This window comes from Engraulis encrasicolus, chromosome 18 (assembly GCF_034702125.1).
Source record: "Engraulis encrasicolus isolate BLACKSEA-1 chromosome 18, IST_EnEncr_1.0, whole genome shotgun sequence".
NCBI lineage: Eukaryota > Metazoa > Chordata > Actinopteri > Clupeiformes > Engraulidae > Engraulis > Engraulis encrasicolus.
In genome coordinates, this window is record NC_085874.1 from 13,723,353 (window position 1) to 13,745,147 (window position 21,795).

Genomic DNA, 21,795 nt, shown 5'->3' on the forward strand with positions numbered 1-21,795 from the left:
TTTACTTTCTGCCACTTTTTAATGCATCTTTTTTTTTTTTTTTGCTACATCTTTAACCTTGTGATGGAGTATGCCGTCAGTGTTGCAACTGTACACTGTGATGTACACTCTCTCTCTCTCTCTCTCTCTCTCTCTCTCTCTCTCTCTCTCTCTCTCTCTCCCTCCCTCCCCACTTGCAACACCCTGATATCTACATGATTGTCATCAGCAGCTCATCACCACCAGCATCATCTTCATTACCTCCATCTTTATCATCGTCGTCTTCACCATCATCTTCATCTTAATCATCATGACTACCATCGTCGTCACTATCTTCATCACCATGACTACCATCATCGCCTTCATCTCCATCTTAACCATAATCACCATCATCTTCATTGTCAGTCATCTTCACCCTCATCACTACCATCTTATCATCACCATCACTACCTTCACCATCTTTATCACCACAGTCATCACCATCACCATCTTCATTGTCATCATCACCACCTCATCAACACCACCATCTTCATTGTCATCATCACCACCTCATCACCACCACCATCTTCATTGTCATCACCACCACCACCATCTTCATTGTCATCACCATCACCAACATCTTCATTGTCATCATCACCACCTCCATCTTCATTGTCATCACCACCTCGTCACCACGACCATCTTCATTCTCATCGTCATCACTCTTTGGGTCTGGTCATGCATCTCATCACATACCATCCTGCGATCTACACGACTGCCAACAGCCATGCCCTGTTGCATCACTCTCCTGCCTCTTCGCTGCTTAAGTCCAACTGTTTTATGTGATATTTGGCATTAATTGAAACCCTTTACAAACAGTAGTGGCAAATATATTTCATTACATGTCTTTGCCATGGTAAATATATGGCATCAAATCAGTTCAGGTCTATGAAGTAATGATGCTCTCTACTTTTCTAAAAGTGTGTTTGTTTTCTCACTGACCCAGAGCAAATGATATTGTGTGTATATCGGTTGGGCTATTATATGTAGAATTAATTCTGTGATAACATAGTGTGATTTTAACTTGGTCTGATGATCACGTTTGTTTTTTTGTTTTTTTCAAGTTCAACAATGTTGAATTAATTGGCTTAATAGTAACAAATGTGTGGTTTTAGATAATGTCATGATAGACGGTGGGCTAGATTTCGTAGCTCCTTTATAAAACGAGTTTCGTTCTCACTCTCGAGTGGCAACTTGATTTTTCTAATATAACCTCCTGACAATATGTAAAGCAACATTCTGGCTGTTGCCACGCTGAAAAGTTGCACGTTTATATTAAAAAATAACGTAAATAAAAAAGACTGGGGATGACGTCACATAATGCACAGTCAATGGGAAGTCTCCGCCCCTCAAAGTTGAAAAGGGAATATTTATCCGCATATCGGGCTTTTTTCATAGGCACATAATTCACCTAATCATTGAAACAAGGTAGGCATTTCATTCCTGACCAATTTGCTGTTACTGGAAAAAATAACACAGCTTACATTTCTTTACTGACACGTAGTTTTTTGGCGAATTGATCTACCCCCGTCACCTCATTGCTCTATTGCTTTGAGGGAACAGAGCTGTCCTTTTTTACATTTATCCCTCGTTGCCTAATGATGGTCAGACAACCGAACACTAACAGAGAAAAAGAGCACTTCTGAAAGTTTGAGAGATTTTTTTTTGTTTTGCATGTACACAACAAATGAGCCCACTTACCCCCCAACTTGTAACTTTTTGCCATGAAATCTGACGGTTCCGGGTAGCATGCACGCGCTAGCTGTATTCTGCCTCGTTGACTTTGCATTGACGTGACGTCACTCGGCCGGCTAGTTTTTGTTGTCATTTTTATGAATAAATGTGCAAGTTTTGAGGATGGCAACAGCCAAAATATTAATTAATGGGTTGTCAGGGGGTTATATAAGCAAAAATAAAGTTCCACTCGTTAACACCAACGAACTGACAAGATATGAGACTGGGCCCACCACCTATGATGGGGTGTAGTATTTGGAAAGTGCGTTTGTTTTTCTTTTTCTAGTTAACTGGAAACTGCACTTCAAGGAAGAGGAGCCACAGCATCTGGACCTGCATCACCCTGAGCAGATTGCCATGGATACCGCTGAATCACCAACGGAAACCGGCTGTGCCTGCATCACCACAGACGACACCCAAATCACTGTGGACACCAACTGTATGTTGCGATCACAACCTGATGCCACCCATAGCTGCGTCACAAGTTACGATGGACCTCAACCACAGTTGAAACTCAGCCCCTCACACACCGACTGGATCCATCCTGTACGAATCACCACCACCGGCACCACCCAAACCTTCACCATGGATACCACCCGTACCTTCACCATGGATACCACCCTGCCCGTAGCAACATGAGCTTGTCATCAACGTGTACAATACCCAAATCAGCACCAACTGTATCCATCATCCACCTCGTGGCCTTTTTTTTTTTTTTTAAAGCTTCTTTCCTAAAGCCACTGCTTTTAATATTTTTTCATGTACCTTAATTGCTTTAAACATCCTTTAGGTGCCTAAAATGCTCTCTATGTATCTTATTATTTTATGCCACGTCCTTAACCATGTGTTGGACATTGCTGTCAGTGTTGCGACTGTACACTGTGCCTAGATGTCTTTGTTTATTATCTAAATCTGCTTTGTTACCCCTTGTATTATTTTATGCTATCTTCTTTTACAATGTTTTGGACAATGCGGTCAGTGTTGCAGCTGTTCACTGCACTTGTATGTTTTTACTTTTTGCCACTTTTTAATGCATTTTATTTTTTTTGCTACATCTTTTACCTAGTTTTGGAGTATGATGTCAGTGTTGCAACTGTACACTGCGCCTGCGTAGCTGCTGCCCATTTCCTCCTTGTACATCACTTTGCTCAAAGGCGTCTGCTAAATGCTATGTAACCCAACACCACCTCTACCTTCATCACCATGGCCACCCTCCACAGCTGCATCAGGCTGATGTCACCATGGATATTAACCACAGTTGCGAAACGCGGAAATGACTACATACACCTACTGCCGCAGGTCCGGGGATAGCAGCTGTCTGCGTCATCTCTGACTATGACCTGGACATCAGCTTACCGTCAACATGGTTCAAATCTCCTTCGATGCCAACTGGATCGTGAATCCATCACAACCAACACCACTCATGTTTTTATCACCATGGATACCACCCTGGATGCCAGCCAGCTGGCTGCATCTGCTTGCTGTCAATGTGGACAACACCAAAATCAACATCAACTGTATCCATCAACCCCATGGATGTCAACCACAGTTGCACCACGGATACCATCTATAGCTGCATCACCCTGAAGTTACCATGGGTGGACACCAACCCCAGATGCATCATCAACTGGCCTCAGTGGAAATCTAACTATTTCATGTTTATATTGTACTTTAAAGGGAGAGTTTGGTAACTAAATTGTGTCTAATAACTTTTACATTTTTCAAGAAGTAATGCTATGTAATATTGCTGATATTAGCACTGATAATTTTGTCCTTTCAACTGGAAACTACTTATCTGCCTGCTTGCTTACCACCACCCCACAACTGGTAATTGACAGTCAAATGTATTAGACCTTTTACAAGTAATTTTACAGTTTCACCATGTCCCTGTTGTGCCCCTGGTCTTTCTGTATTGTATGTTCCTGTTTACTGTAACTGTAGCATACGAGTAGTGCGACCTCACTCCACTCTTACCATGGACACCAACTACCACACCTGCAGTATCCATTGCCCTGAAATGTATTTATGTTCTGAGCCTGTTGACGGGTCACCTTTCTGATGTACTATTAGGCCCTACTTTTTAAAATATTGTATGCATATATCTTCTGTTACAATGTTCTGAGCATTGTTTGTGTGTCTGTGGTGTAGGCTCTGTTTGAAAATATTGTATCATATGCATATTTCTGGTTGTCTTTGTAATGTGCTGTTATGTATGTTTCTGATGTGGGCCCTGCTGTTATGAGTGTTGTATGCATATCTGTGCTGGTGATGTGAGTTTGGGCGTCTGTTTTTTTTTTTGTCATGTCTCAGTAAAGAACGTGTGTGTGGCGTCTTCTTTTAAACACTTTTGTTGACTGTAGTCAGGGTAGATGGTTGAAGAGTTTCGTTGCAAAGTGACATAACCAATTTTTAACACTGCAGTTTGTCGTCTTGACTGTCCAGACGCTCTCTTGTCTCAAGTGGGAATTCTTGCCATGCAAATAATTTTAGAACATGTTACACATAACATGAGCAATGTAATGCAATGCCCAATGCAAACGAGTTTCCAGTTAAATGTCCAAAATATGGTTGTGCCATTTTGCAACGAAGCTCTTATTTTACTTTGCACTGGTTTAGAGCACGATAAGTAATCTGTCGTGTGTATGGGTCGGCGTCGGTGTTCCAGTACAGGAACATGTACTATGTGTTGGTGTAGTTGTCGGAATTTCTTAGTTATTGCGGTGAAGGAGCAACTCTCCCTGGCGCCTTAAGGTGAGTAATGGCAAGCGAGCGCCCTCCGGTGGTGGGAACGGACGGAACTGACAACTTCCTGTGCTTAGAACGTACATGTTGCAATTTGGATTTCGGAGTTCTGGATGGGTGGGCGAAGTGGTAAAAACGGGCAGAGGGAGTGAACTAGTTGAACGTTTTTTCATGCCAGTGCAATGTGATAAGCTTGACATCGCTAGGACAGTCTAGATTTAGTAGATCTAGTTCTTATAGCATAGGGAGTGGGAGGAGTAGGAAACTACCCATGGTGCAATAGCGGCTGTAGCGACTTTAAAGTGCCAGGAAATGCTGGAATTTCATGCATGTTGGACGTTTGATGTAGAGACTACGTCAATAAAGGCAAATGCAACAAAGTGACTGGTGTTTGTGTCTTGTTTCCCCGCACACTATAAGCGGCCCTCGCGCCGCGCGGATACAATGTTGCGAACCATGGCACCAGTGACGTCACGGGCACTATGCCGGCAACTATATGTTGCAACGTTGCAATGTTGCAATTCGTGCTCGCTCCGGCAGCACATATACTAAAATTGGAACGATACAGAGAAGATTAGCATGGCCCCTGCGCAAGGATGACACGCAAATTCGTGAAGCGTTCCATATTTATGATAATTTAACGAAGTTTTAACATTTTAGCGCTTAAAAACGCGAAAACAACATTCTTCTCTGTAATTTTTTACCCTCGCTACTAGGGGGCGCCAGAGACCGTGGTAATGCAGATGCGGACCTGTGAACCATGGGCTGAAGTTCACACAGTCGCCACTGGGGGCGACATACACCATGGCACAGCAGACGCAGCCCTGTGTGGCCCATGGAGTCTACTGTTGACTTGTGATGGGGTAATGCAACCCTAGTTTTATTTAGTGATCACATACAGCCCACACCATGCAGACCACATCAGACCATACAAGAAAGCAGCCAAGGGCAAGGCCAGGGGCAGTTGACCTCTGGTGCCAGCTCACAGGCACTAGGCCCTAGCAGCACATCACCCCCATACTAAAACAGCTTCACTGGAGTCTCAATAAGAGAAACTGTGTTGCAACAACCTCCTGTTGGAGCTGTCCTCAGTCTCTTGTAGTGTCAAGGGGTAGCTATGCGCGCGCGCGCGCGCGCGCACACACACCCTCTCTCTCTCTCTCTCACACACACACACACAGCCCCCTGTTGGAGCTGTCCTTAGTCTTTTCTAGTGTCATGGGGTAGCTAGTCTGAGGGCTACACAGAAGGCACTTTATTCATTCGCAGAGTCTAAATTAGGATATACAATATACATTATAGGACATATGTAGGAAATACAATACATATGTGTACAGTACAGGCCAAAAGTGTGGACTCACCTTCTCATTCATGCATTCTCTTTATTTTTGTGGATTTTCATTGTGTATTTTCATGCAGAGCATCAAAACTGTGCATGAACACATATAGAATTATGTGCTCACTAAAAAATATAATCATAGCTGTTGTCCAACAGCAATGTCAGCTGTCTACCCACCCATGGGCGTAATTTTAGGGGGGGACGGTGGGGACATGTCCATACCACTTTCCAGATAAACCTAGCTAGTCCCTACCATTCTTTCACAAATATAATGCAAAAACAGCATATCCGGACCATTTGCGATTGAAATGTCCCCACCACTTTTCGAGCCAACGTCAACACGGCACAACTGATGGCCCCACACATTTCAACTTGTGCCCCACACATTTCAACTCCACTTTAACTTGAGTGGAGCAAAATGTAATAAAATAAATAAATTAATTAATTAATATATATGCACATATAAAATGTATAATTTTGTATTGACATTATATGCCATTGTATAGGCTATGTCATCATTAATCATCTAATCATCTTTAAGTGACCTGGGTTATATTTTTTTGCAAGCACAAAGAGAACAGTCTGGACACAGGATTTGAGGCTTTCTTTTTTTGATCACCCTGCTGTTGTGATGCTTCTGGTTTGTTTCACTGCTGTTCATTTCTGCTTTCGTCATTTGGCTCTATACAACAGTGAGACGGATTACAGCCAGTGATTGGTGGTCAATGGGGAAGTTAAACATACACACTGAAACAAATTATTTGTTGGCGGAACATAAAAAAATTATGGAAAGTATTTCCATCCAATTTGATTATGCTACCTTAGCAAGAAATGTATTTGTTGAGTCACATTAAAGATATTAAAGATATTAAAGATTTGCGGATGATACAACACTGGTGGGCCTCATCACTAAGGGCGATGAGACCCACTACAGAGAAGAAGTAGACCTGCTGGCCAGATGGTGCAAAGACAACAACCTCCTGCTGAATGTCAACAAGACCAAGGAGATTGTTGTCAACTTTCAGAGGGTCCAAAAACAACTGCCACCACTGACCATCGACGGTGATGCTGTGGAGAGAGTGAGCAGCACCAAGTTCCTTGGAGTGCACATCAGCGACGACCTCTCTTGGACCACCAACACTACATCACTGGCGAAGAAGGCCCATCAGCGTCTCTACTTCTTGCGCAAACTAAAGAAGGCAAGTGCTGCACCCTCCATCATGACAACATTCTACAGAGGAACCATAGAGAGCGTCGTGTCCAGCTGCATCACAGTGTGGGGAGGAAGCTGCACGGAGAAAAACAGGAAGACACTCCAGCGTGTTGTGAACACAGCGAAGAAGATCATTGGAGTACCACTCCCCTCCCTGCAGGACATTTACACCGCACGCCTCACCCGAAAAGCACTGATGATCATCAAAGACACAAGCCACCCTGCACACAAACTGTTCAGCCTCCTGCCCTCTGGAAAGAGGTACAGGCGCCTCCGTTCCCGTACCACCAGGCTTGCAAGCAGCACGATGCATCAAGCAATCAAGATACTGAACACTCAACCCACTCTCCCTTCACTGTCAGCCTCTAGCCAGCCAGGCCACTGACAACGCTCCCCCCCCTCATCCCCACCACCATATCTGCGACTGAACATTCCACCTGCACTACTACATCTGTGACTGAACTTTCAACCTGCACTAACTCAAAACATACACATGCACACACACACACACACACACACACACACACACACACACACACACACACACACACACACACACACACACAAGCACACTGCACTTTCTGCACTAAACCCAAACATACACACACTGACACACAACTCATACTCACACACATACACACACACACACACACACACACACACACACACACATACACAGGTACACACACACAGACGCACACCGCACTTTCTACCTGCACTAAACACACACACACACACACACACACACACACACACACACACACACACACACACGCACGCACACACGCACACAAAACACATACAAACACACACACACATACTGCTGCTGGTGTATTTAATAAAAACCTTTTTTTAATTATTTATTTCTTCAAATGCTACTATTACTATGTCAGAACGCTATAAAGGACTTTTAGAAAAAAGAACAACAAAATACCTCCTCTTAATGTATGTTCTCTACAAGTCTTCTGTTGTCCAGTCTTGCACTTTAAATGTCTGTATGAGCAATGTCTACGTCCATACTGTCTATGTCCATGTATGAGTACTGTCTATGTCTATACTGTCTATGTCCTTACCTAGATTAGTCTATGTCTGCATGGGAGAGCAAGAAACGCAATTTCAAATTCTTTGTATGACCAGTGCATGTAAAGAAATTGACAATAAACTTGACTTGACTTGACTTGACTTGACTTGAGATATCTAATGCAACTTTGACATAAACACACCGATGTAAACAACTTTATGGCGGCATCTAGTGGTTCTGCCGAAAATGTGCATTGAACTAAATTAGACAGACATTGGCTTCGAGATTATGTGCGAATTAAATCTCTTCGTCTTCTTTCTTCCTCTTCCTTGCATTCAGCTCTCTCCACTTCTAAGGGGCTTTATCAGCGATTCTCCCCCTTGCTTATAAGTTTGCTGCTTCGTCTATTCACTTCACACAACTGCAATCACGTTTGCACTTCCTTCAGATGGATAGTCCTACTATTATTTGATCCACTTGTTCCCGGCAGATATCCCCGTCTTTATTTCACATTTCCAGTAACTATATAGTACCTGTACATTAGGAGAACGAGGAGACAAAAGGCTATTGCTTATTTTGTTGTAATAATAAAGATTTGATTTCCAAGTCGAGGTGACAAGACGCGTTTTTATCTTGTGTGGTGTTGAAAGTGAAAGTGGACACCCATAAGCCGGCTAGAGATCACGTTTTGTTTCCTCTTGATCGGCAACAACATTTTTAGCCTCGCTCGACTGATTGTGTCCTTTGACATCAAGTAAAATGTGCGCCATCAGATTTCAACTCGTATACATTTGTGTAGCTTTGTAAACTAAAACGAGGTGGCGTGGACTTTGAGAATGCTAATGCATATATCCCAGTGCAGTGAATGAGTGATAAAATCCACATATTTGCTCTTTTGGCGTTCGTTCGGCTCTCTCCGTTTTGAAGCCCTTTTCCAATGTTCACATAAGCGAATTATTTGCCTGTCCAAACCTTTCATCTCAATTAGCTCGTGATTTATTTGCAGTCCCATTCGTTGTTTTCGCTGCATGCCAGCGTGATATTTTACAATCAGCTAGCCAGTAGTAGCCAGCTTTCAGCGAGCTGTTGCTGCTTAGTTAGCAAACGAAGGGGATGAATGTGTCTCTCATTCGTTCCACTCATACACCATAGAAATCTAGAGGGCGCGGCGCCTACAGGCAAAACTGCAAGTGCTGTTTCGGAGCAGAACCACCAGATGGTGATGGAAATATTCCCATTTTCGCCATAACGGGTCAGTCAAGCAAAACCCTGAGTTCCAAGCCATTTCATGACTATGAAAAAGTTGCATAGTGTTTCTTTAAGGTCAATATGTTGGATCAACATAACATGTAAGTGTAACTGTGACCTAAGTACAAGGGGTACAGCCAACATAACTTTTAAAGGTTATTTCAACCTTAATAGAAAGGGTTAATCCATCATAACTTTTACATGTTGCTCCAACATATTTGGTTTAGGTCTGGATGAACCAACTTCATGGGGTAGTTACAGCAGTATTTACATTGATCGACTCAACAAAGCAACATCTTGCTATGGTAGCATAATCAAATTGGATGGAAATACTTTCCATAATATATTTATGTTCCCACAACAAAATATTGTTTGGATTGTTCAACACATCTAATTAACTGTATTAAGACAATACTTGTCAAGCCACATGAACATCAAACATAATAAAAGTGAATCATAAAATCAATATACCTTAATTAATTAAACATTCATTGTTGTCCTTATCAGTTCAGAACAAGCTAGAAAACACCTCAAGGCACACGCATCTACCAATATGCATGTCAGCCAAGTTCGTCAGTTGTAAGTTGGTTCCAGTTGAGCCTATAAGACCAACTACAATAAAGTTACACGCGATAAAGTTGAAGAATTAGTTGCCTTTATTTTTTCATTGCACATGTAATGATCAAAGCAAGATACAAAATGAGGGTACCTCTTCAAGTGCAAATGAGAAAGATTAATTTCTCAATTTCTCTAAAAACTCTTAAAAAAAGGTACACTGTGCAGGAAACGGTCAAAAAAGGTACTGCAACTATGCTGCTCATTGAAACTGGGCTGCCTATTGCCAAATTTGATCTTTTCATGAAAGTTTGCTAAGTAATAAACAAATATTTTATAGTATGGCCCAAATACAGTCATTTTTGCAGCTAAAAATGGCAATTTCTTGACATTCAAAATGGCCAAGATCCCAGTTTCATGTATGAAAAGTGCAATTTTTCCCAGTCATAATGAATACTAAGAATATGATGGTGGTTAGGGTGCATCAGATGCCCCCTATGAAAAGATATTGCCTTGGCCCTATAGTAAAAATGTTCTACACCCAGTAAAAACACACTGTGTAAAATATTTTGAAATTTGGATGAAGTCTACCGGGGCCACCAGCCCCATGAAAATAGAAAATAATGGTGATAGTCAGAATCTTGGAATAGAAATGGACATTTTGCTGCATAAAGCTACCCAATAAAAACATATTGTCTCAGCTGTGTGATAAAAATGTTCTATGCACAGTAAAATCACTGTGTAAAATATGTTGAAATTTAGATGAATTCTACCGGGTCCACCAGACCCATGAAAATACAAAATAATGGTGATGGTGATGGGCAACCTGGATTCCAAAGCTGAAGTCCAGTGCCACATATTCCAAATGACATACCTAGTTTTACCTTTCCAGTTAGGGCAATGGGGCACCTAAGTCACGCCCTTCTACTTCCGATCCATGGGGCTGGAGCTCTCAAAATTTTGAATGAGAGTTAATGGAGCGAGTCAAGCTAAATCCTCATCCCGTTTGGCATGTGCTCCGGATTTCACATATGATGACAGTGAATTTGAAAGGTTTGGATTTGCGTCGTAAGACCACTCATTTTCGACACGCAAGAAACGTTATTTTAGCTTTTGTGCAAAACTATGTTAGAGACTACACGTGCGCCTCGCATATCTGACGTGAACCGAGGCACAGCCAACCCTACCGCTGCACTGCGGCTTAAGTGGCTGCACGTCGGACATGCGACGTCTGTTGTGTAGTCCAAATAATTGTATATTTTTGCACACACACAACTCAAAAATCGCTTGCCAAGTGAAGTCAACAAGCACACCATTGGTTGTTATTAATTCTGAGGCACAGCATATGTATGATCGACGGGGAAATGCGAGGTGGGTCGGAAAATAGCTTTGATCAGTCCATTACAGCCCAGTCAAAAGTTTTTGCGTTGCCAGCCCCATAAGCCGCCCGGAAGGGGTGGAGACTTAGGTGCCCCATTGGACAGGTAAAACCAGGTAATTTGAAATCTGTGGCACTGGATTGTAGCTTTTGAATCTAGGTTTGCCATTGTCTTAAAACAGAGGTGGACAAACCGTGTGACACATTTGCCCCAGCCAATATAATGAACCAGCTGAGCCTAATTACCACTTAAGCCAGGTTGATGAGGTAATTAGTGAAATCACCTGTATTGGGAGCACAAACAGAAGGAATATCTAAGCAGGTTGTGTATTCAGTCGATCCACTTACACAGACTTCAGTCTCAGGACAGACTGATGGTCAAACTGCTATATTTAGGCAAATTTGCTCTTTTGCAACACAATATCAATTCCTTGCTGCCTTGGACCACTAGTATCTACTAGTGCTAGTATCAAGCAAGATATTGCAAAGCTGCATGACTGTTATATTTGTTTATTATATGGTGTGACGTCATCGGTCGAATGCTCCATTCATTTCAACGGGGCTCCCCAACGTTCGCACGTCTGTTATTTTTCGATAACGGACGGGTTGGTCTATAACAGACCGCTGTCAATGGCAACAAGACTTTTCACTGCTAAAGCGACTTTTCAACAAGACTCTAATCAGCTGCTGTGATAGACAACACCTGTTGTCCTGGCTACCTAGCTGTTGCCTAGCGGTGTTCCACAACGGCACTGTTTTGTTTTGCGCAGCAACAATCTTTTAACATTAAAAACTATAATAGACTTAACATTAAATAGGCCTAAAGTCCCCCTAAAGTCCCCCTAAAATGTCCCCGCCATGTGTGAATCATTTAAGTATATCCATATAATAAGCGGGTTAACTTTCGGCGAGTCGGTCGCTTTGTGGAATAGCAGCACACCGCTCCGCGTCGGGGTCTAAAGATTCTCTCTGTCGTGCTGCTATTCCACGGTAGCGACCTTCTCGCCGAACGTTAACCCTTACGTGTTTCACCTGTGGGCCTACAATTCATGGAGGAACATCTGTACTAAAGCTGTGAATGTTCCTTGGAATGCCTAGGCTACAAGGCAGTCAATACAACTGTATTGAAGAGTGCCATTACTCCACAGCACACAAGTGAACACTGCACACTGCACACAACAAAATTGCATTTATGCCTCACCCGTGCAAGGGGGCAGCCCTCAGTGGCGCCCCATGGGGAGCAGTGCGGTGGGACGGTACCATGCTCAGGGTACCTCATTCATGGAGGAGGATGGGGGAGAGCACTGGTTGATTACTCCCCCCACCAACCTGGCGGGTCGGGAGTCGAACCGACCTGGCGGGTCGGGGGTCGAACCGGCAACCTCTGGGATGCAAGTCTGACGCCCTAACCGCTCACCCATGACTGCCCACTTAAGTACAGGTTTTGGGAAGCCACTCTTTCCAACATCACATACAGTTGTATTGTATGTACTCTATTGAACTACTGCAGGGATTTCTTGAAAAAACTTAAGTCATTCCAAGGAGCATTCACAGCTTTAGTACAGATGTTCCACCAGGTATTAACAGCTACCTGTACAATCCTAGGCCCACAGGTGAAGCACACAAAAGTCATACAACTTCGCAATCTCTTGCTTGATACTGGCAGTGGGTCAGCTGGTTCATTACGGTATATTGGCTATATTTGGAATATGTGGCACTGGACTTTGGAATCCAGGTTGCCCATCACTATCACCATTGTTTTGTATTTTCATGGGCCTGGTGGACCCAGTAGAATTAATCTAAATTTCAACACATTTTCCACAGAGTGATTTTACTGTGCATAGAATTTTTTTTATCACACAGCTGAGGCAATATGTTTTTATTGGGTAGCTTTATGCAGCAAAATGTCCATTTCTATTCAGGGCTGGTTGGGCGATAAATAGGGCCCGGGCACTTTCGGATTTAAGGGGGCCCCCTCATTATTATTAGTGCCGGAGAACTGACTCACCGGTGGGCCCCGCACCCTCATGGGCCCCTATTTTCAGTAATGTAAAAAATAAAACAATGGGGGCCCACGAGGGTGCGGGGCTCACCGGGAAATGCCCGCCATGCCAGATGGCCAGTCCAGCCCTGTTTCTATTCAAGATTTTGACTATCACCATTATTAGACTTAGTAGTTAGTAGTAGTATTAGTAGACTTCATCCAAATTTCAAAATATTTTACACAGTGTGTTTTTACTGGGTGTAGAACATTTTTACTATAGGGCCAAGGCCATATCTTTTCATAGGGGGCAACTGATGCACCCTAATGGTGGTGCTAAGTATTCATGAAAAAGGTAACATTAGTGAATGGGTAGCATGAATTCTGGAAATAAACAACTAAGAATCTTACACAGTGTACATTTAAAAGCAGTGCAAAAACTGATGAAACAGACGGTTAGAATGAAACAGAAATTTGAAAGTGTACTTCCATTCTGGAAGGTAACAGAGATTAAGAGCATAAACCAAAACAAACACTGCAATGGCCACAGGTACGTTACCAATGTCGTTGAGGACTCTCTGCCGATCACACGCACACAAAGACAATACGTTTCAGCTGGACCGTCCAGATCAACATCCTGGAAAACAGTAAACAAAACCCATGATTGAAGCCGTAAGCGGTATTTGTGGGCGCAAGTTTGGGGCATTTCTGTCCACCCTAACACACCCAGAGATGGGAAAAGTAGTATAGTAGTATATTTAGTATAGTTTATGAAAGGTATGAGGAGGATGTTGACTTGTGTGCCCTCACACTGCCTGTTTAGGCAATTGAATGTGAGATCAAACTGATGTTCAATTACCTCTCATCGTTTTTGGTGTGGCTATGACCCCATTCTGGAGTATGTTTCTCAACAGCATCATTGGTAACTACAGTAAAAACGTTGCTTGCATGCAATTTCCCATTGGCAAAATACCAAGTCGCTAACTAACAACGGTGCTTTTGAGAAACAGGGTCATGATCTTTTCACGAGTGTTGGTGAGAAACTTTACACATACAGCTAAGTATACAGTGTGCAAAATTGTTACAATACATTACACTTAGCTGACGCTTTCATGTATTCAAAGCGACTTACATTTATTACTTTTCAGGGTATTGGTTACAGGCCCTGGCGCAATGTGGGGTTAGGTGCCTTGCCTTAGGCACTTTAGCCATGGATGGAGATGTAGTGACAGGTCAGGGGAGATTCAAACCTGCAACCAATAGATTGAAAAACCAACTCTCTAACCACTAGGACACGGCTGCCCCACCAGCACAATTATTAGTATTTTGAACATATTGGCCCTTTTAGGCACATTGTCAACCAAAAATTGCATGAGAGAGAAAGATATGTCAAACCCCACCCATCCAATGCAAAAGAGTCTGCTCAAAGTTTGGTCTCCTAAGGGGGAGTTGTCTAAGGTGAAACTATGAGAAAACTATTACCCTACAGCATGATCGTATTCCAGAACTAAAACCTATATTGAGTTTAAGTTTTCTTCTAAGATAACTTCTGCTGCTTCAGTAATGCGGCCTTCGCAATGTGCCACAGCAAGTGCAACACCCTCATGGGTAGATAGGGACCAGCAGAGATCTACAAATCAGAGATGACTGGTGTTGGATTGAACGTGAAATTTGGCAAAGGGTTTGTGATGATGTGAGGGTGCTTTAGCAAAGCTGGAATTGGGCAGATTCGTGTTTGCAAAGAACACATAACTGAGGCCAAGATGGCACATCAACGCAAGAAGGTTTGGTGTGTCCTCCAGCAGTGTCCAGAACGTGGATGAGATGCCAGGAGACATGTCAGGTAGCACAGGAGGAGCCCACCAGAGCCCAACAAAATGAGCCTCGCAGGCCACTGATGTGTGCGATCTCCCTATGCCACCTAATAACGAAAAAGACAGATCTAGCTGCCGAGTTGTAACATACCACTTTGTCTGGCTCTTCATTCAGGTAGACCGTCAGCTCCTCAGCATGCACTCCCTCTTCACATCAATGTTGTCAGTCTGCGTATGAGGGCCGGTCAATGTATGCCAGGAAACAAACATGCAGGAAAAACATTTTAACCAACAGGAAGAATAAACGCAGTACAGGTACAATCACATTAAACAAAGGACACATCTCATTTATCTAGTAGCGTAGTGTATCGTTGGCACTGGCAGTGAAGTGGTACAGTACGTCACTGTTTGATATGGCATGGTGCAGCTCTGACACTTTTCCATTAGCCCCAAGTACTCGGTACCATTTCAGCACTCAGCCCTGGTTCCAAACGTACTGAAGTGATGCCAAAATGTGACGTCTGACCTTAAAAAGGTACACTGTGCAGGAAATGGTCAAAAAAGGTACTGCAACTACGCTGCTAATTGAAACTGGGCTGCCTATTGCCAAATTTGACCTTTTCATGAAAGCTTACCAAGTAATAAACTAATATTTTCTAGTATGGCCCAAATACAGTCATTTCTGCAGCTAAAAATGACTATTTCTGGAAATTCAAAATGGCGGACCATGGAGAAGATCCCCCTTTTCATGTATGAAAATAGCAATTTTTCCGTCATAATGAATACTTAGAATTTGATGGTGGTGGTAAGTATTCATGAAAAAGGTAACATCAGTGAATGGGTAGCATGAATTCCGGAAATAAACAACTAAAACTCGTACACAGTGTACCTTTAATTCCCCTGATCATTTCATGGGAATCGCAAGCCAGACAGACATGAGAATCAAATAAAAAAATAAAATAATAATAAAACAGAGCAGCAACCACATCAACTGACCTGCAAAAGACTGTTATATCATTGCCCAGGACTGCTGTGTGTAAAGCCAGCTGTAGTTAGAACTGAGGTGAAGACAATGAGTTCAAAACTGGCTGAAGGATTGAAATTAGTGGGAGAAATGCAATATGATCCAAGACACCCTACTTCTCCCCATTACATTAGATTTTGAAATTTTAGCATTACTGTGATGCATGGCAGTGTGCATGTTTTTACCTGAGTCATGGGCACCAGGATCCTCTGTATCTTCCTTGCATGAGAAGCACCTTTCTTGCTGAAGACCCGGAGCAGTGTTGTTGAAAGACCATCCAGCTCTGAGAAGAAATTCAACAGCAAACCAACTGTCATGATCCTCTTGAACTTGGCACTTAACTTGAAACAGGGCACAAAACACATACCTACAAAATACTTGTAACTTAAGACTTGTGACAAAGGTTACAAAAAGGCCTGATGGTCTTACTAAAATGAGGAAATAAACACACACAAAAATCAACAAATAACTTACCTCGCACATGTTAAAAAGAGCAAGCCATCTGGATTTAAAAACTGCAATCGTGGGGGCATCACAAATTACTTCATGCCTTCAATGAGCAAAGGTCTTGGTCAGTTGAGCTGAGGACCCAAACGTCTTGAATTTCTGTTGTGACCAGAAAGACAGATAAACTAATATAGGTGAAGGAGACAGCTATGCAGAGAAAAATGTAAAATAATTACAACAGATTTTACACACACACACACACACACACACACACACACACACACACACACACACACACACACACACACACACACACACACACACACACACACACACGAGCTAATAGTCATAGATTAGATACTACACAAGAACTTTCATCACCTTTTTCAGGGGCACCTTGTGAGAGGTAGCTGAGGTGAGGACCCTACAAACATCTTGAATGCTGAGGAATTAATATAGGTGAAAGAGACAGTTATGCAGAGAACAAAAACCCAAATAATAGTAACATATTCTACAAAGAAATTCAGTAAATGATTAATTACAAAAAATAACAAATTAACAGTATTTATATTTGCAACAATATGCATTTCTACCTCACTCAAGGTACAGTATATATTGAATGTAAATGCACTGGAATATCCTAAAGTGATCATTGATACAAAAAACTTGCTATGTCCTTTTTACACAACAAATGTAGAAGATCGAGTTTGAGGGAATGAGGGACAGAAGGGCGTTTGCATGTGTGTTTCACTAGATACTACTGGGATTTACTTTCAACTATTTCAAAGGTCATAGCCAATTAGGCCTACATACATTGGTAAGTGACCCACGACATGAATCAAACCAGCTGCAAACTGCAGCATCTAGTTCTACACACGACGCACCCATTCAAACGCGCACCCATACACAAGCACACACAGCCCCTTCTGTCACGCAGTCTCACGTCTCGTCTTTTTTCAAACCGAAAAGTTCCACCGGCTAATCAACATTTACTGTGGCCGTACACACACAGTCAGACGGAGCAATACCGAAAATCAGCGGTAACTTTACTTCCCCTGTGTCATTGATGTGTGTAGAGCTACTGATGGTATCTACGACTGTCCTGGATACATTTGAAATCAGACGCACACGGGTCTCGCAACGTCAATGCATAGAACTAATACAACGTTAATGAACCAGCTGTTGTCACCTAGCATAAATTAGCTAGCTGCCCGTTATGGGCTGCCAGGTAGTTTCTTTCGCTATAACTCGCAAAGTAACCGAAAATAATGTCACACATGCAAACATGCATACAGTACAACAAGGGTGACAGCTTCCAAACTCCCAACAATAGTTAAAACAAGGAGACTATATCGATAATTAGCCGCTAACCAGTTTGAATTGGTGAGAATTAGCCAGCTAAGCTTACTCTCTTGCTCATAAAACGTATGCCTTGATGCCAAAACTAAGTACACTAACGAAACGGGTGATATAAATGTGATTCTAGGAAAGTCATGATAAATGCAAACAGCCCTACAGTGGTTTACTTTTTTGACTTACCCGCCTTCAGAGTGTCCGCGGATATGTATTCAGTCAAAGAACTCGGCAAGCTCGTTGTTTCCGGCTGCCACACACAATCCGCACACTACTGCCACCATCTGTTCTGGCGTTGTAAAAGCCATTGGTCATCTTATCCAAAGGAATTAGGTTGTGACAACATTACTGGATTTGGGAAGTCGTTGGTTATTGGGCATCATGCTAAAGTTACATAACTTCATTATGCCCAATCACAAAACATAATTATTCATGGTAGAAGTGACATGTTTCCCTTTGATTAATTTAACATACACAACATATGGATTTTTTCAGTGCAGTACACCAAATGCCGCCATGCTGTCTGCTAGCCGATTGGTTGATTGCTGTCTCACTTTGTTTCACCTTGTTTCATCTTTGTTTCATCTGTGTACAACTTGGGTGTTACGCTGATGAAACGATGCCGTCTTAAATGTTGAACATAAAATGACGAAGTTTGTCACTGCATTGCTCGGCAAGGATTACATTTCCAGCATGGGGTAGCAAGGAGCATAATATGAATTAAAGAAGACGCTACGTGGAGTTGCCCAAGGTAGGGTCGGAGAGGTTTCCTGTTACTATTTTGTCCGCTGTGACATTTCATGTCCTTCACGTACCGGTAGGTTCTTAATTCTTGCCTTTACTGTACAGTTGTAACTATGCGCGTGCAACCTTTCCTGATTTTATATTGACCGCATGGACATCAGGGGAAATGACATTCTCTTGGAGGGCCGAACAGGCTACAGTTCTTCTTAACGACAAGGAGCGGCATCTTCACTGGGCTCGCGGGGATTTATTTGCACTAACAGTAACGTAACAAATGTTCCATATAGGGTGTGAGCCAGAGGCCAAATTTTCACATATTGGTATCACTTGGGGTGGCAAAGTCTATCAATGTTTTTTGTAATCCTCCATGCCTGAGAGACATTATTTGTTATGATAGCCCTCTGGAAGTGGTAGCTTTCTTGTATTTTTACTCACTTTTATAATGACACCCAGTGCATTTTGCAATACATACCTGTATATGGATGTAGGCGTATGCAAGTGTCTGTGATGATGGTATATGTTTCTATTGATGTTACATCACATGTAGACACCTTAGGGATTTTATAAATATACAGTTTTGATGGATAATGTACTTTCCTATGAATTATATAAGTCAAAATGTATCCGTCGTACACTTTTTCAGCAATATAATGCAAGGTTAGATTGATGCAGAAGCCTGTAGGAGGGTGGGTCAAATCCCAATGATTGCTATATCATATCTGTAGGGTGTGGGCAGTCAGAAAATGGTTTGCTAGTTAAATATAAATTATACACCTATTTAGGCCCAAAACCTATAACTGTTCAATGAATGTCAATGGAAATCAATGCATTTCAATGTAATGCAAAGCACATTACATAACTAAGGTATAGTGGAATGTAGGAAGTTGTGAGATACCTCAATGTACATTATATCACATCTACAGTGTATAGACCTAAGGAAATATATGGATTGGATAGCTTACTACCAATAAGTTATTTTAGACCCACAACTCATGACCGTCAATTACAAATCAATGCATTTAAAAGTATGAAATCTTTAGGACTTTACAGAGCTTATGTAGGGATAGAGGAAGTTGGGAGATGTTTCAATGCACATTATGAACCTTTGGAAAAAATATATGGATTAGATGCTTACCATTGAAATGCATTGCAAAGTTCTGCGATTACATTGTAGAACTAAGGTGGAGGAATGTACAAACCCCAACTCCGGTGAACTTGGGACGTTTGATAAACAGTGAATCAAAATGCTATCATTTTCAAAACATTCAATCTATTCATTAGATGGAGAATAGTGAAAAGACAACATATTAAGTGTTAAAACAGAAAACATTTTTTGGGGGACATATGTACTCATTTTTAATTTGATAAATCCAACACGTCTCAAATAAGTTGGGACGGGGATCAGTAAAATTTAGTAAAAATCCAAATACGATAAAACAACAAAGAAGAACATTTCAAAATGAATTGTACTGACGGACAATATAGGTGTCCAGGTATATGATCATCACAGAGAGGCTGAGTCACTCAGAATTAAAGATGCAAAGGGAATAATTACCATAGTTATTACATACATTTTTGAATTCCCTTTGATTTACCACGATTGAGTGTATATAAGACATATTTTTGTTACTAAAATCATTGTATAGGTTCATGACATCATGAAATATATATTGGCTGTAGTCTCACTCTAATTCCTGGAGTGCTAGAGCTATTGAAAATTGACCATATTAAGAATGCTTAATGCGTGCAAATGATACAGGGGTGTAACATTCTCCTAAGCACCTGAGCTCACTTGAAATAGACCTAGAAGACATGGGAAACTGTCCTTTGCTTACAGAAGTCAGCAGAAGTTGTAGAAGTCCATTCTTTTTGACAATAATAGAGCATTGCACATCCTGTGCTACAGTGAAAATGGACCATCCAACTTGTGTTAGTGCTAACTTCAAAAGTCAGCCTCCATGATAGCATGCGGGTGCAGTAGTGCATTGGTTAAGATGCTCTCACTCATCTGTAGAGTTAAATACAGTGCTGAATGGTATAAATGGGTTTTAAACAGCATGAAAAGCCACTCATGCATTATATATTGAAGGGAGATATTCGATTACTGCCACATAGTAAGGTCAAATTGCATTCTCTACTGTGTTTTAACAGTTTGGCTCCATCATAAGGACCAGCAGGTGATAAAATGGTGGGCTTTTGGTCAAGACCTGTCACACTGTAAGCACTACAGAAAGGAAAACATTGCAAAACATGACAAGGAATACACTCACCATTTAAGCTGGTGAAATCATGTCCAAGATAGAAATTAACACTGTTTTTTTTATATAAAATCATCTCATCGGTTAATGTATTTAACTGTTAAGTATTGTCTTTTGTTTTGTTTTTAGTCTTCCTCGACATTTGCTGCCATTTATTGTCCCCGCCCCAACTCTTTTGAGACGTGTTGGATTTATCAAATTAGAAATGAGTACATATGTCCCCCAAAACAATATTTTTTCTTGGTTTTAACACTTAATATGTTGTCTTTTCACTATTCTCCATCTAATGAATAGATTGAATGTTTTGAAAATTCACTGTTTACCAAACGTCCCAACTTCACCGGAGTTGGGGTTTGTAGGAAGTTGGGAGATATCACAACACAAATGTCACATCCAATGGATCTTTAGAAAACCTACATACATTATGTTAAATAATCTTTTTTTCAGTCAGTGGGTCAGGACACATTTAGCCTATAGGCCTATTTCTAATAAATTAAAGTGATGGTAGGCATGTGCTATTGATACAAACTTGATCAAGCTTTCTTCGTTACATGAAATTATATTTTCTTCTGGCAATTTTGTTTTGTTGAACCTCAAACCCATAAGCACTGGTAGTATTGGGTCACCCATGAAGTGAAAAAAATGTTGCCTGGTCTCCTTTTATCATATAGCCTACTTGCAGTTATGGAAAACGTTTCTGACACCCTGTGGATGATTAGTTGATGGGCATGTGGATGTTATTTTCAGAAAGTACTATTCAATGGCTGACCAGGCATATTAGATCTTGATAATGACCATAGTGTCTTGGTTGCAAAAATGGCTCAACTTGAGTCTACATGAGGTGGACATTCAAGTGTTTGAAAACAAGATTAATTAGGACAAGGCAAGAGGTCAAGAGGATACGTAACTCTTAAGAATGTCATTTG

The 21,795-nt window shown here is 41.6% G+C and overlaps 1 long non-coding RNA gene and 1 other non-coding gene across 4 annotated transcripts; one reads left to right on the top strand and one right to left on the bottom strand.

Annotated features, from left to right (window-relative positions):
* Window positions 1-5,018: 5,018 nt before the first annotated feature.
* Window positions 5,019-5,125, top strand: LOC134469538 (U6 spliceosomal RNA). Its single transcript, XR_010039007.1, has one exon. It is a non-coding gene; the product is annotated as a U6 spliceosomal RNA (small nuclear RNA).
* An 8,394-nt stretch (window positions 5,126-13,519) lies between these two features.
* LOC134468447 (uncharacterized) lies at window positions 13,520-18,337 on the bottom strand. Of its 3 annotated transcripts, none has more exons than XR_010038799.1 (5): window positions 16,896-17,795; window positions 16,542-16,673; window positions 16,253-16,350; window positions 15,195-15,271; window positions 13,520-13,866 (listed from the first exon to the last, which is right to left on the bottom strand). It is a non-coding gene; the product is annotated as an uncharacterized LOC134468447 (long non-coding RNA). The 3 variants fall into 3 exon arrangements; XR_010038800.1 differs by lacking the exon at window positions 13,520-13,866 and adding an exon at window positions 18,054-18,337 and having other exon boundaries at window positions 15,019-15,271; window positions 16,896-16,956; XR_010038798.1 differs by lacking the exon at window positions 13,520-13,866 and having other exon boundaries at window positions 15,019-15,271.
* Window positions 18,338-21,795: the final 3,458 nt, after the last annotated feature.